The 16,801-nt window shown below is 44.6% G+C and overlaps 1 pseudogene; it reads right to left on the bottom strand.

Moving 5' to 3' along the window:
* Positions 1 to 12,873: 12,873 nt before the first annotated feature.
* LOC119999164 lies at positions 12,874 to 15,932 on the bottom strand (annotated as a pseudogene).
* Between the last annotated feature and the right edge of the window lie 869 nt (positions 15,933 to 16,801).

Here is a 16,801-nt window from a genome sequence, read left to right on the forward strand (position 1 = left end):
GCATGGAGTACTTCAGCAGACTGTTGAATACAGCCTCTACTCATCCTGAGTTTAATTATCATCCAAGATGTCTTCATCAGAAAATTTCTCATCTGGCTTTTGCAGACGATATCCTGCTGGTTACCAGGGGTGATAGATCTTTTGTGCATATTCTTCATCAACAACTTCAGACCTTTGGCAGTATTTCTGGCTGGAAATTAATGCTGCCAAGTCCTCCATTTATTCTGGAGGAGTTGGTGGAAATACTAAACAAAGAATCCTTCAAGACACTGGTTTTTCTGAGGGCTCCTTTCCTTTTAAGTACATGGGGGTTCCTCCTAGCCCTCACAGACTTCTGGCAAGCAGTTCTCTTTTCTTCTGCAGAGATTGGAGATGTCTATTCAAAGCTGACTGGGGAAGCACTTATCTTATGCTGGAAGACGGGAGCTTCTCAAGTCTGTTTTACAAGGAATGATTCAATTTTGGCTTAATATTTTTCCTCTACCAAATCAGGTTATCAATCAGATCACATGTTTATGCAGGAATTTTTTGTGGGGTGGTAATTCCATGAAAAGATCCTCTGCTCTGGTTGCTTGGGAAAAGGTCTGTTTGCCTAAGAAAGAAGGGGGTTTAGGGATTCTGGATTTACGGGCTAGAAATGTCAATTTTATTGCAAAGCAATTGTGGAATATTCATAGCAAAGCTGATTATTTATGGATTCAGTGGGTTCACCACCACTACCTTAATCAATTCCATATTTGGCATGCTGGTCCACAAAGGAATTCTTCTCCTCTGTGGAAAGCCATTTTGTCTCTTAAAAACCAGCTTGTACATGACTATGGAGGGTATAATCAGACCATTTCTTTACTTCAAAGCTAGCAGAGTGGAGCTCATCCTTTCTCTAGCTATGCTTATGATCATTTCAGGGTTAAAAGGCCTTTTGTTAGCTGGGATAAGGTGGTGTGGGAGCAATGGTCGTTGCCTAGATATAATTTCATTCTTTGGTTTACTGTCCTAGGAAGGTTGAGAACAAGGGATAGACTGAGATTTATACCTACAGACACTCTTTTGTATTTTTTACAGGCAGGAGGAAGAATCCCATGAGCATTTGTTTTTTAATTGCAGTTGGACTTCTAGCTTTTGGGGACAAGTCAAAACATGGTTGGGGATTAATAGAAGAATGGTTACTTTGACTAGTGCCATTAGAGGGTTAAAAATGGAAGGAATGTCTCTGTTGCAGAATGAGAAGGGTGTCTTTAGGTTTGGTTGTGTATCTAATTTGGCAAGAGAGAAATAGGAGGAGTTTTGATAAAACTTGTAACCCAATGGATCTTTTGATACATAGGTTTCTAGTGATGTTCTTTACCATCTTGTATTTTCATGTCAAAGATCTTCTAGAAGTCTAATAGGAAGGTGGTGGTTATCAACTTTCTATCTTGGTTCTGGCTTAGTGTTTTGCTAGGATGGAGATGGTGTTGGTGGAATTTTGTGTCCGCTCTTGCCTCAGGATGGAGCTGGGTCTGGTGGTCTTTGCTTAGCATGCTAGTTAAGCTGAGTTGGTTTGCTTTCCTGGAGTCTCTGACTTCTGTCTCCAATCTTCTTTTCTGGTTGTGGAGTCTTCATATGGATTTTGGTCTCTACTGGTTCCTTGTGGAGCTTCTTTGTGTTTGTGGTTGCTGGTGGAGAATTGTTACTCTTACTGATGGGATAATTTTTTCCTCTTTAGCTAATTTGGATGTTGTTTAACGTCAAGACCTTGGTTGGCGTTACTGGTTGGCTTTCTGGTTGCTGCTGGAATTTTGTTTCAATTATTTACAACTGGAGTATTGTTGTTCTGGTGCTGTCCTGGGATTTTAGGATGGCTAATGGAGTTTCTTATGGATTTATGTTATGTTGGATCTTCCTCTCTGGTCTTCTCATTATGGAGCTTTCGATTGCCAATTTTTGGTGTTTGGTTTGGTGTTGGGTGGGTTTAGGAGGTTATCTTAGAAACCAATTTCCTTTTCTGGTCTCTTTGATAACCTCTGTTTTATTACTTTGCTGAGTTTTTGTAATGCTTAGCTAGGTTTTGTCTGGGTGCTTCCACTCTGTTGGTTTCCCTGGCCTGTCAGGGTGTTTGTTGGTTGTACATAAACTTTCTGGGTTTTCCAGTTTTGTTTCGCTTTTTGATCTTCAATATATACTTACATTTTGATCAAAAAAAGAAAGAGCTCTCAGTCAGTCAAAAGAAAGAGCTCTCAGTCAGTGAGCCAGGAGAGAGAAGCTCTCGTTCCTGGTGCATTCGCTTTCCCTCACGATGACCCTCTGTTGCGATTGAAAATCCCTTCTACTCTGTCTTCTTGATTTTGTAATGGCCAAAAATAGACGAAAGATGGTGGGTACTCCTAGCTCACGAGATAAAGAGAGGAAGTCCTTAAAGTAGATTCAGGAGGAGGCTCAAGCGGCTTTGTTGAAAAACGCTATTCTCGCTCTGTAAGCTCCTTCGATCTCGATCTCTCAGCAATGTGTTCGACTTGGGATTTTGGGAAAGGGTGTGAATCTCAAAACCCTAGTTGTTGGCCAAAGCTCGAGAAAGGATCCTCCCTCTGATCTTCTGGAAGGAAATGGTGGGCCAAAAACCCTAGTTGGGGGTTCTGGAGTTACCAAATTCTTGCTAACTACTGATGAATTAGGTCTAGTGGACCAATCTGGCCTAGTTGGGGACTCTCCGAGCCATGAGCGAGTTCTTCTGGAGGATGTCTATGCTGAGGATGATGGGTCCGAAGAAGAGCAATTAGACTATACCTAGTCTGATGAGGAAGTTTCAAAATTTTTTACCACCTCCCCCATCAGGGCAATGAGTAATAGGGTGATCGATGATAGCTTGCTTCAGCTGCCTTTGGAGGAGGACTCTGGCTCTTCTAATAGGCAAGTCAAGGAACCTGTGGAGAATGTTGCAGAAAAGGTTGCTCAGGAAAACCCGTTTAATACAGGTGTTTCAACTATAGGTAAGTGGAGTGCTATTTTCTCTTCAAATAGAAACTCTGATAGTTGCCATAAGCTTGAGCATTTCCCTGAATTGAGTGTGAAGAAGAACTGTGTCATATCTACTGATGATTTTGATGAAAATGAAGATGTTTGGAAGAGATGTATAGTTGGTTATGTTGTTGGAAAATTTCCAGGTTACAGGGCCCTTAAGAACTTGATTGATACAAATTGTAAGTGTGAAGCCTATTTAACTCTTCATGATTCTGGCTAGATAGTGTATAAATTTGCCAATGAATCTGTGAAAAATAAAGTGTTAGAAGGTGGTCCTTATTTAGTCTATGGCAAGCCTCTAGTGCTGAAGACCATGCCTGAGTACTTTGATTTTGATAATGAGGAGATGACAAAGGTCCCAGTCTGGGTGAAGTTTCCTAACTTGCCTCTGAAATGCTGGTCTGCTAGATGCTTATCTAAGATTGCAAGTTGTCTTGGCAAACCTCTACAATGTGATAGCCTAACAACATCTATGGCAAGGCTCTCGTATGCCAGAGTGTTGGTTGAACTGAATTTAATGGGTGAGTTGCCAAGTTTCATTGATATTCTGCTACCTAGTGGTGACCCTATGGAGCAATCTGTTGTCTATGAAACCTTGCCAAAGTTTTGTAGGCATTGTAAGGTGATTAGGCACTCTACTGGTATTTGTTCAAAAGCACCCTTCATGGTGGAGTGGCTTCAAAAACGGTGGAAAGGGTCAGTGTGTTGGACAGATTGGCTGAGTCTTCACACCTTGGTGAACAAGCTAGTAAAGACACTCATGTAGTTCAGGCATAGAATGATCATGCTGGAGCCCCCAACTTTGATCCTATGCAATTGGAGGTTAATGATGAGGACTGGCAGGTGGTCAAAGGTAAAAAGAACATAAATTTTGGTGCACAACCGGTTAAGTCTGGAGGGGGTCCTGACCCTAGAAAGGCTACAAACCCTAGAAAGGAGGGTTATCAACTTACCAAGCCTATAATCAGAGCAGGTCCATCTGTGGAGGGAGTTAAAACTAGAAGCTCAGCCAGGAGAGACAATCCAGGTATTTCTAAAACTGGGGGGATAGGGGAATCTCCATGCTTATCTCTCAATGATTATATCCATTTGGAATGTCAGGGGTCTTAATAGTCCTCTAAAACAACATAAGGCTGTCAGTTTCATGAAAAAGAATTGTGTTGATGTTATTTGTTTCCTTGAGACCGAGTTGAATCTTGGTACGACTTCCTTTAGACATAGGCTTAGGCTTAAAGAATGGAGGAGTATGAATAATGCTACTGCCAGCTCCACTGGTAGAATGGTTTTATTTTAAAATCCTTTCAAGGTGGGTATTGAGCTGATTGCTTGTTCCATGCAAGCCATTTATGTCAAATTAACTTCCCTTGTTAATCAAAAGAGTTTTCATGCTACTTTTGTGCATGGTTTCAACACTATTTCTGCTAGGAGAACCTTGTGGGATGATTTGAGGAGATGGTGCCCTTCAACTCCTTAGATCATTTCTGGGGAGTTTAATTCTATTCTCTCTGAGGAAGACAAGCATAATGGGAACTATGTTACCTCCTATAAAACTGCTGATTTTGTAAATTGTTGTTCTGACCTTGGTCTGCTTGATCTTAATTATACTAGCTATCATTTTACTTGGACTAATGGCAAGGTCTGGTGCAAGCTGGATAGGGTGTTAGTCAGCCCCAGTTGGAATGCTCAGAACCTGCCCTGTAATGTCCAGTTTCTAACTGGTGGTGCTTCCTCTGATCATTCCCCTGTCAAGATTCAGATTGGTAATGCTCCTTTAAGGGGCAAGAGGCCTTTCAAATTCTTCAACATGTGGGCTGATCATGACCATTTTCTGGATTTGGTTGAAACTCATTGGCAATTACCAATCCTTGGTTCTCCCATTATTAGATTATGTAAGAAGTTGAAAGCTTTAAAGGGTCCCTTGAAGCTGCTGAACAGGAACCACTATTGTCACATTTCTGAGAGGGTTGATAAGGCTGCTCTTGAGCTTGAGCATCATCAGTCTCTTCTGTAAACTGACTTGGATAATGGGCAATTGATTACGGAAGAATGTCAACTGAAAGCTTCTTTGTTAAATCTGCAAAGTGCTGAGAGGAAGTTCTTCTCTCAGATGATGAAGCTCCATTTCTTAAAAGGGAGTGACAGATGCTCAAAATTCTTTCACTCTTTATTGAATCAAAATCATAAGAGAAGGTTTATTGCAGCTATTCAGACAGATACTGGTGATCTTACTACCTCTAAGGAGGCAGTAGGGGAGGAATTTGTTAAATTCTTCCATTCTCTTCTTGGGACTGAAAAGGATTGATTTGTTGAATGAGGATGTGGTTGCTAGTGGTCCTTACCTAAATGACTCCTCCATTACTATGCTTCAGGCTCCTGTCACTGATGAGATTGTCAAAGCTGCCTTATTTTCCATTGGGGATGACAAAGCCCCTGGGCCTGATGGGTTTTCCTCTGCCTTCTTTAAGAAAGCCTGGTCTGTTGTGGGAAGTGACTTCTGTAATGCTATTAAGGATTTCTTTGATTCTGGACAGATGCTGAGGCAGATAAATCACTCTGTAATTGCCTTGGTTCCTAAGACTTCTCATATCTCAAATGTGGCTGATTTTAGGCCTATCTCCTGCTGTAATATTGTCTACAAGGTAATTTCTAAGATTTTGGCTAAAAGACTTGCTCAAGCCCTCAAGGGCATAATCAGTCCAAACCAAAATGCTTTTTTGGGAGGAAGGAGTATGGTGGACAATATTCACCTACTTCAAGAGATGTTAAGGCATTATGCTCGAAGGAGAACAAGTCCCAAGTGCATTATAAAAATTGATTTCAAAAAGGCTTTTGACTTTGTCTAGTGGCCTTTTATCAGGAACCTCCTGAGGGTGCTTGGTTATCCTAACCAATTTATTCACTAGGTGATGTAGTGTGTGAAAACTTATTCTTTTTCTGTTGTTGTTAATGGTGATCTTTATGGCTTCTTTAAAGGGAAATGTGGCATTAGGCAGGGTGATCATTTATCTCTCTATCTCTTTATCACTTTCATGGAGTATTTTTCTAGGCAGTTGACTGCTGCTACTGCTAAGCCTAGTTTCAATCAATTTCCACTCTAAGTGTGGCATTCAGAAGCTCTCTCACCTTGCCTTTGCGGATGATATCTTACTACTATCCAGAGGAGATACTGCTTCTGTGAATATCTTGAATCATGAGTTGTTGGATTTCTGTAGAGTTTCTGGTCTATCTGCTAATGCCTCTAAGTCCTCCATTTTCTTTGGTGGAGTCTATCAGCATCACAAGAACATTATTCTGAGTACTACTGGCTTTAGGGAAGGAAGCTTTCCTTTCACTTATCTATGGGTCCCTTTAAGCCCCCACAGGTTGCTGGTTAGTCAATTCTCACCTCTTTATCTGAAGCTTCAATCCTCCATTCAAAACTGGAAGGGCAGAAGTTTATCTTATGCAGGGAGATTGGAGTTGGTTAGATCTGTCTTATAGGGAGTTGAGCAATTCTGGATTAGGATTTTCCTTTTGCCTTCTAAAGTTGTCCAGAAAATCACAAGCATATATAGAAGTTTCTTTTGGACTGGGGATAGTACCAGGTGCAAGTCAGCTTTGGTTGCTTGGGATGATATCTATGTTCCCAAGCAAGAGGGTGGGCTTGGTCTGTTTAATTTACAAGCTAGAAACCGTGGCTTCATGTTGAAACAGTTATGGAATATTCATGCAAAAGCTGATTCTCTTTGGGTTCAATGGATACAACACTACTATCTAGAAAAAGATTCAGTTTGGGATGTTCACCCTAAGGCTACTGCCTCTTCTCTCTGGAAGTTTATCCTCCAGCTTAAAGACCATCTCTTATTTGCAACTGGAGGTGTTCATCAAGCTATTCAGAAGTTGCAGGAATGGAATGCCTCCCCTGGTTCCCTATCCAGAAATGCTTAAGACTTCCTTAGGCCTAAAAAACCCACTATCCATTGGTACAAGGTTGTGTGGGAGCCTTGGTCTCTTCCTAAACACTCTCTTATTCTTTGGCTGGCTGCTAAAGGTAGATTAAGGACAAAAGATAGGTTGAAGTTTATTCCTACAGACACCTTCTGTAGCTTTTGTAGGTAGGAGGAGGAGTCACACAGTCATCTTGTCTTCAGTTGTGCCTGGGTCAAAAATTTCTGGGGTAAGGTGAGGGCTTGGCTTAATATCTCTGCAAGATTAAGTACCCTAAATAGTGCCTTGAGAAGCCTCAATGGAAGTCAGAAAAGCATCAATTTTGGAATGAAAAAAGTGTCTTTGAGCCTATTTGTTTACCTTGTTTGGCAAGAAAGAAATAAGAGAGTCTTTGAGAAGGCTAGTAATTTAATCCCTGCTTTGTTGCATTGTTTCAAGGTTCTATTCTTTTCTATTATGTATTTCCATGTCCTGGAACCTGCTTCTGTCTCTGCCTGGATTGCTAACCTCAGTCATTAATCTCTTTGAGTGGGTTTTGGCTGTAGGGGATTACTAGTTTGATGCTCTTGTTTGCTATTGGAGCAGTTGTCCGTTTGTTGCTGGTGGTTTAGCTGTAGTTGTTCTTTTGTTTCTGCTTTTTTGCTCTAGTTTGGGGGGAATATAGAGCTACTATCTGGCTTCTTGCTCTCCTGGTGTTTTTAGTCTGGACTCCCTCTACCTCTGGTTGGCTGGACTCTGTTGCTCTTCTGGGGTTGCTCTGGAGGGCTTGCGGTGGCTGCTGGGCCTTTGGTGGTTGCTGGGTTTAGTCCTTTTTGCTATTGTGTTGGGTTTGGTGGTTATCATTGAAACATGCTTTTGCTAGTTTCTTGGCTAACCTTTGCTTGCTTCCTTTGTTGTTTCCTGGTTGTTGGTGGAGCTTTGCTTGCTATTCTGGCTCTTTTCTAGAGGTTGGTTTTTTTTTTCAAGATCTCTTATGCCTCTGAAGGATGGTTTATGTTGGCTGCTGGGGTTTTATTTCCTTACAACTGGACTTTGGTTTTTTTGGGATTGCTTGCCTTGTTATTGTCTTCTTGTAATCAGGATTCTTTGGGTTATACCTATTGTTTTGGTTGCTAGTTTGGGAAGGGAGGTTACGCTAGAAACCAGGTGGCTTTAGTGGTGTCTTGGTTTACCTCTTTTTGTTTTCTTGTTGGGTTTTTGCTCCCAGCTTGTTCCCCTAGCATGTCAAAGTAGTTGTTGTTTGTGTATATAAACTCTCTGGACTTTCCAGTCTTGTTTCACTTTTTGATCTTCAATATATACTTACATTTTCATCAAAAAAAAGAAAAGAAATAGCTCTCAGTCTGTCAATCCCTACTATGTCTGGACTTGGTAAGTTTCCCTGTGTTGAGTCAAATTAAGTTGCAGGCTCTACTCCTAGTGGTGCCCTTTCGTCAATTCCTTTAAGTTGCAGCCTTGCGACCATACTCCCCTCGGAACCCAAAAACTTTGATTTCTCATAAGGTGCCAGCGGAGTCCTAAAAGCAACATCACTGATCCCTGCTCGACAACGTTTATGATTGAGACTAGGACAGTATCTGATCGTCTTCAAGCCCCCAACATTCGTTCTTTGTAAATGAAAACATCCTTGGCAAATGCTTTCGCAGTTGTTCGTCTTTCATAAATCCAAGAATGTCACCTCTGACTATGAAATACGAATGCCCCCGACTATCCTTATTAATCATTACTCCGATCCCGAAGGCCAACATAATAGGACCGAAATCTTGTGATGTTATCCCATGCTAATGTATCCAGAGCGTAGGCTTGCTTTGAGCACTCTAATTTCTTCAAAGTAACAGCGTCAGAGGAATGACCCGGCCAATTAAGGCCAGGAGCATATCGCCGGCAATAGGGACGGGAAGAAAGGTGCACACCAAAGGCGGACCGCTCAACCCATCCCTAGATCCAACTACGAGCTTTTTAACTATAACAACTTAAATATATGCTATTGGAGCTGGAATTACCGCGGCTGCTGGCACCATACTTGCCCTCCAGTGGATCCTCGTTATGGGATTTAGATTGTACTCATTCCAATTAAAAGACTCTTTGAGCCCAGTATTATTATTTATTGTCACTACCTCCTCGTGTCAGGATTGGGTAATTTGCACGCCTGCTGCCTTCCTTGGATATGGCAGCCATTTCTCAGGCTCCCTCTCCGGAATCGAACCCTAATTCTCCGTTACCCGTCAATACCATGGTAGGTCTCTATCCTACCATCGAAAGTTGATAGGACAGAAATTTGAACGATGCATCGCCAGCATGATGGCCATGCAATCCATCAAGTTATCATGAATCAACAAAGCAACGGGCAGAGCCCGCGTTGACCTTTTATCCAATAAATGCATCCCTTCCAAAAGTTGGGGTTTGTTGCACGTATTAGCTCTAGAATTACTACGGTTATCCGAGTAGTAGATACCATCAAACAAACTATTATTGATTTAATGAGCCATTCGCAGTTTCACAATCTGAATTAGTTCATACTTAGACATGCATGGCTTAATCTTTGAGACAAGCATATGACTACTGGTAGGATCTACCAGGTAGCTTTCCTCGGGACGACTGGGACAACGCATGGACATTACGAGAACCCATGGTTCAAGAATGCCAAGGCGAGCCACATAGTCTTTCGGTTCGAGTGACGAGCACAAGGCTCGGGCTTATCAAAAGGGTTTTTCAACCCTTTGCCCACTTAATTTTTAGCATCTGAGGGTCAAGCAACCAAGCATGAGCCGAGTCATAAGCCAATGGCTTACAAAGAAACATGCAAAGCGCCAACTAGTTCATCCCATGCCCAAAAAGGGCACGAGATGAAAACAAGCAACGAGGCCATCCAATACCATCGGGACAGATATGCAACACAAGAACAAGGGACTTGCCACAAGACCCATATGCTTGGGCCATGATTGAAAAGTGGTTGAGCGTAGATAGTTCGGTCCATAAGAACGGAGCCTGCCAACAAACACAACCAAAACACAACTCACGTGTTGTAGGTACACGCACATAGCTCCACGAGGCCATCCAAAAGAAGTAGAATCACAAACCTACGGAATAACCTAGAGAAGCCATGCACGAGACGATAGACACGATTGTTTCCCACTAGGAGGGCTAGCACCTTGGTTTCCCACACCTAAGAACTACTCACATCGCTTGACTTGGTTTCCCAAGCAAACAATTGCTCGCAGCTCTAGGCTTGGTACGCCGTCACCGACCAACCACATTTCGTTTCTAACGAGGAGTGCGCGGCTCAGTTGCCCAAGCCAAGCACCCGAGCTGAAAGGCCATGCCCAACACTCATGACAGCGAGCAATTCGGCTAGGATGCCCACACCAATTCCCACGCATCTAATCCGCTCATTGTGCTAGAAATTACCTATCCATTGAAATTCTGATTCCCACGTGTGGGCACTAGGCAAGGGCATCCTTGCAAAGATCCCACTTCCGATTCCGACAAGGAGTGCATGGCTCAGTTGCCCAAGTCAAGCACCCCGAGTTGAAAGGTCAAGCCAGGCACTCATGAGCGAATCAAGACGTCGAACGATTTGGATAGGATGCCCACACCAATGCCCACACATCCAATCCGCTCATTGTGCAAGACACAACCAATCCAGCAAAATTTCGACTCCCATATCTGGGCGCTCGACAAGGACCCCTAACCGAAGCCCATGTCCTATATAGGAGGGGAGGTATTTCAACCCACTAGACTACCCCCTATATATATGTCTTAAGTCCGTTTTCCAAACTGGCTGTAGGAGACATCAATTTCTCAAAAAGTGTTGTCCTCCCATTTATTATCCCGTCAGCAGCGGAAGAGACCTCGTAGCATATGCAGCATGCGAGAAGCGAGCAATCACCCGTAATTTCAGATCTCACATATGGGCGCTCGACAAAGGGATCCTTGCCGAGGACCCACGCTTCAATTTTTGACCTTCCAAAGCCCACGTGGGGTGCTATATAGGCTGTAATCCACGCCAAGCACCCCTAACCAAAGCCCACGTCCGATATAGGAGGGGAGGTCTTTCGACCCACCGGACTACCCTTCTATATATATGTCTTAAGTCCATTTTCCAAACTAGCAGTAGGAGACATCAATTTCTCAAAAAGCATAGTCCCCCCCATTTGTCATCCCTCAGAGCGCACGCGGCACCTTACCACATGCGCGGGGTCTGAAGGTTAACCTCAGTATCCCCTAATATATGTCGTAAGTCCGTTTCTCAAATTGGCAGTAGGAGACATCAATTTCTCAAAAAGCATAGTCCCGCCCATTTCTCATCCCGTCAGCACGCGCGGGGGTCCGAAGGTTAACTTCAATACCCCCTATATATATGTCTTAAATCCGTTTCTCAAACTGATAGTAGGAGACATCAATTTCTCAAAAAGCATAGTCCCACCCATTTCTCATCCCGTCAACGCGCGACCACCTAGCTCGTGCGGGGGTCCGAAGGTTAACCTTAGTAGCCCCTATATATATATATATATATGTCTTAATTCCGTTTCTCAAACTAGCAGTAGGAGACATCAATTTCTCAAAAAGCATAGTGCCGCCAATTTCTCATCCCGTTAGCGTGTGCGGGGGTCCGAAGGTTAACCTCAGTACCCCCTATATATATTTCTTAAGTCTGTTTCTCAAAATGGCAGTAGGAGACATCAATTTCTCAAAAAGCGTAGTCCCGCCTGTTTCTCATCCCGTTAACGCGGGCGACCATGTGGCACGTACGGGAGTCCGAGAGTTAACCTTAGTACCCCTATATATATGCCTTAAGTCTGTTTCTCAGACTGGCAATAGGAGACATGGATTTCTAAAAAAGCGTAGTCACCCTCATTTCTCATCCCGTCAGCGCAAAACTCTCATCCAATGCAAGGCTTGCACCACGCGTGTAGGGAGTTCTCACGTTTCAATGAATTTGGCATGCCTTGGTGTCATTGTGGGCTATGGCATGCCTTCTAGGAACAAATTTTTTCAATCTTTAAAATTTTTGAAGTTATCACATCCCAAACGGCGTTGGCATGCCTTGATGCTATTTTGGATGTTCCAACGACTATGGCATGCCTTGGAACCATTTTTTCCAACATTGAAAGTTCTCACGTTCCAACGACTTTGGCATGCCTCAGTGCCATATTGGACGTTCCAACGACCTTGGCTTGCCTTCTAGGCACAAATTTTTTCAATCTTCAAAATTTTCAAAGTTCTCACGTTCCAACGCTCATGGCATGCCGTGGAGCCGTTTTCCATGTTTCGTGGGCTATGGCATGCCTTGTCACCATTTTTTTCCAAACTTCAAAGTTCTCATGTTCCAAAGGCAATGTTCTCTTGTTTCATGTGCTATTGCATGCTATACGTCTCGTGCATTCTAGAATGCCTGCAACAATGCCTTGAAGCCGATTTCACCATTTTAGAGGCTAGGCCACGCCTTTTGCCACTTTAGTGGTTTCAGTGACTTTGTGGCAAGCAATTTCAAATGTTCAAGTGAGATTGATATAAGTTGGTGCTATTTTTATCGAATTGGCAAAACGTTATGCCTTGGTGTATTCTTTGGGACTTGGTGGCGAGCCATGCCTTGGTGTATTCTTATGGACTTGGTGGCACTCCATGCCGAACATTGTATTCTTAGGGACTTGGTGGCACGCTATGCCCCAACATTGTATTCTAAGGGACTTTGTGGTGCCCCATGCCTTGGCGTATTTTTTGGGACTTTGTGGCACGCAATGCCTTGCTGTATTTTTTGGGACTTGGTGTCACGTCATGCCTTCATGACTTGTTGAGATTTTTAGTGACTTGACCTTGGTTGCACGCAAGTCATGTCTTGGTGACACATGACTTGATAATCCCTAACCTCAGTCCGATTTATTTGAAAAGCGGGATAAGTATATGGTGGAGGGAAGGGCTTGCTTGAATTGTAATAAGTAGGGAGGGACGAATCGGAGTGACATAGGGCTGAATCTCAGTGGATCGTGGCAGCTAAGCCACTCTGCCACTTACAATACTCCGTCGCGTATTAAATGCCCCGACAGCTAGTCGACAATCAGGCGACGGGCACGCGTATCACTTCTAGCCCAGATTCTGACTTAGAGGAGTTTAGTCATAATCCAGCGCATGGTAGCTTCGCGCCACTGGTTTTTCAACCAAGCGTGATGACCAATTGTGCGAATCAACGGTTCCTCTCGTACTAGGTTGAATTACTATTGTGATGCTGTCATCAGTAGGGTAAAACTAACTTGTCTCCCAACGGTTTAAACCCAGCTCACGTTCCCTATTGGTGGGTGAGCAATCCAACACTTGGTGAATTCTACTTCATAATGATAGGAAGAGCCGACATCGAAGGATCAAAAAGCAACGTCGCTATGAACGCTTGGCTACCACAAGCCAGTTATCCCTGTGGTAACTTTTCTGACACCTTTAGCTTCAAATTCTGAAGGTCTAAAGGATCGATAGGCCACGCTTTCATGGTTCGTATTCGTACTGGAAATCAGAATCAAACGAGCTTTTACCTTTTTGTTCCACTCGAGATTTCTGTTCTGTGGAGCTCATCTTAGGACACCTGCGTTATCTTTTAACAGATGTGCCGCCCCAACCAAACTCCCTACCTGAGAATGTCTTCTGCCCGGATTGGCTCTCCGAGGGCTCTAAGTAAAATAACGTTAAAAGTAGTGATATTTTAGATTTGCCATTTTCGACTCCCACTTATGCTACACCTCTCAAGTCATTTCACAAAGTTGGACTAGAGTCAAGCTCAACAGGGTCTTCTTTCCCCGTTGATTCTACCAAGCCTGTTCCCTTGGCTGTGGTTTTGCTGGATAGTAGACAAAGACAATGGGAATCTCGTTAATCCATTCATGTGCGTCACTAATTAGATGACGAGGCATTTGGCTACCTTAAGAGAGTCATAGTTACTCCCCCTGTTTACCAGCGCTTGGTTGAATTTCTTCACTTTGACATTCAGAGCACTGGGCAGAAATCATATTGCGTCAGCATTTGTAGGGACCATCGTAATGCTTTGTTTTAATTAAACAGTCAGATTCCCCTTGTCCGTACCAGTTCTGAGTCGACTGTTCGATGCCCGGGGAAGGCCCCCAAAGGAGCCGTTCCCAGTCCATCCCCCGATCGGCACACAGTGACTCGCTCTCTCCGTGGGAGCAGCTCGAGCAGTCCACAAACAGCCAACGGGTTTAGAACTGGGACCCCCATGCCCAGCCCTCAGAACCAATCCTTTTCCTGAGGTTACAAATCCATTTTGTCGATTTCCCTTTCCTACATTGTTCCATTGACCAGAGGCTGTCCACCTTGGAGACCTGAGCAATTATGAGTACTATCGGGCGTGGGAGACACTCGATCCTCCAGATTTTCAAGGGCCGCCGGGAACCATCGGACTCCATGTGTCGTACGATGCTCTTCCGGCCGTGGACCCTACCTCCCCCTGAGACGTTTGCAGGGTGGCAGGCTGTTAAACAAAAATGATAACTCTTTCCGAAGCCCCCGTTGTCGTCAGCCGCCACATCCCTGTTCAGGAATTTTAACCCGATTCCCTTTTGAAGTTCGCGCGCACAGGGCTATCGGACGGGCTTCCCCCATCTCATAGGATTGACTAACCCATGTGCAAGTGCCATTCACATGGAACCTTTCCCCTCTTTGGCCTTCAAAGTTCTCATTTGAATATTTGCTACTACCACCAAGATCTGCACCGACAATCGCTCTGCCTTGGCTCACGCCCTGGGTTTCGTAGCGATTGTCGTGCCCTCCAACCAATCGGGGCCTGGCATTTACCCCGACGGTCGGGTGTAGGTCACGCGCCTAAGCGCCATCCATTTTTGGGGCTAGTTGATTCGGTAGGTGAGTTGTCACACACTCCTTAGCGACTTTCGACTTCCATGACCACTGTCCTACTGTCTTAATCGACCAACACCCTTTGTGGGTTCAAGGTTAACTCGTAGTTGGGCATCGTAACTCAACTTTCAGTTCATCCCGTATCACCAATTCTGCTTACCAAAAATGGCCCGCTTGGAGCTCTCGATTCCATGGCACAACTCAACGAAGTAGTCGCGTCGTCTTACCTTTTTAAAGTTTGAGAATAGGTCGAGGGCATTGCGCCCCCGAAGCCTCTAATCATTGACTTTACTCGATAGATTTGCACGTCAGTATCGCTTCGGGCCTCCACCAGAGTTTCCTCTGGCTTTGCCCTGCTCAGGCATAGTTCACCATCTTTCGAGTCCCAACAGGTATGCTCTCACTTGAACCCTTCTCAGAAGATCAAGGTCGATCGGCAATGTAGCCCTCGAATTAGCTTCCTTACGCCTTACGGATTTTCTCGATCGTTGACTCGCACACATGTCAGACTCCTTGGTCCTGTTTCAAGACGGGTCGAATGGGGAACCTGCAGTACGCCGTGATGGCGTGAGATACCATCCATGATCGCAACGATGACATTCCACAAACGTATCAAAGGCCCGTGCTTTAGACGCCATCGCAATCCTCGTCGGTCCACGTCCCGAGCCGATTGACGGATCGACTTACGCCGTTCCACATCTGACCGGGGAGCATCGTCGACCCCCATCCGCTTCCCTCCCGACAATTTCAAGCACTATGTGACTCTCTTTTCAAAGTCCTTTTTCGTCTTTCCCTCACAGTACTTGTTTGCTATCGGTCTCTCGCCCGTATTTAGCCTTGGACGGAATTTACCACCCAATTTGGGCTGCATTCCCAAACAATTCGACTAGCCGACAATGCCTCTTGGTGTGACAGGGTCCAAGCACAACGGGGCTCTCATCCTCTCCGGTGCCCCCTTTTAGGGGACTTGGGCCCGGTCCGTCACTGAGGACGCTTCTCCATACTATAATTCGGACGCAGAGCGCGACCTATTCTCAAGATGGGCTCTTCCCGATTAGCTCGCCATTACTAAGGGAATCCTTGTAAGTTTGTTTTCCTCCGTTTATTGATATGCTTAAACTCAACAGGTGTTGCTGCTTGACCTGGGGGTCACTTTGTGAGGACGCTTGCGTCAGGGTCTTTTGCTTCCCGTTGACGAGGCTTGCCCACGGTGGTTTTTAAGGAGCTAGTGCTTCCAACCACCGTGTACCGTGGCTGCAATCACCAAGGGGCTTTTTTTTAGGCCAACAGCGAGTGGGAGCACACGGGAGGCCAATATCTGCCACCCCTAACTATTCCCTATGCAGGGGGTGAGGGGATTGTTGGCGCCGTTGTGTGACTCCCAGGCAGATGTAGTTTCCCACATCCCTCCCCTTGGACTTCGAGCGATCGGCCAAAAAGGCCCATCGCCCACGCTAGTTTTCACTTGTTCGTGGGTCATTCTACCTTACAGGTTTCGACAATGATCCTTTCACAGGTTCACCTACAAAAACCTTGTTACGACTTCACCAGACCATTCAACCGGTAGGAGTGACGGGCGGTGTGTACAAAGGGCAGGGACGTAGTCAACGCGAGCTGATGACTCGCGCTTACTAGGAATTCCTCGTTGAAGACCAACATTGCAATGGTCTATCCCCATCATGATGAAATTTCAAAGATTACACGGGCCTGTCGGCCAAGGCTATAGACTCGTTGAATACATCAATGTAGCATGCTTGCGGCCCAGAACATCTAAGGGCATCACAGACATGTTATTGCCTCAAACTTCCTCGGCCTAACCGGCCATAGTCCCTCTAAGAAGCTGGCCGCGAAAGGATGCCTTCACGTAGCTAGTTAGCAGGCTGAGGTCTTGTTCGTTAACAAAATTAACTAGACAAATCGCTCCACCAACTAAGAACGGCCATGCACCGCCACCCATAGAATCAAGAAAGAGCTCTCAGTAAGAAAAAGCTCTTAGTAGTAGTAGTGAGGAGAGAGAAAG

This window comes from Tripterygium wilfordii, chromosome 5, assembly GCF_013401445.1.
Source record: "Tripterygium wilfordii isolate XIE 37 chromosome 5, ASM1340144v1, whole genome shotgun sequence".
Lineage (NCBI taxonomy): Eukaryota > Viridiplantae > Streptophyta > Magnoliopsida > Celastrales > Celastraceae > Tripterygium > Tripterygium wilfordii.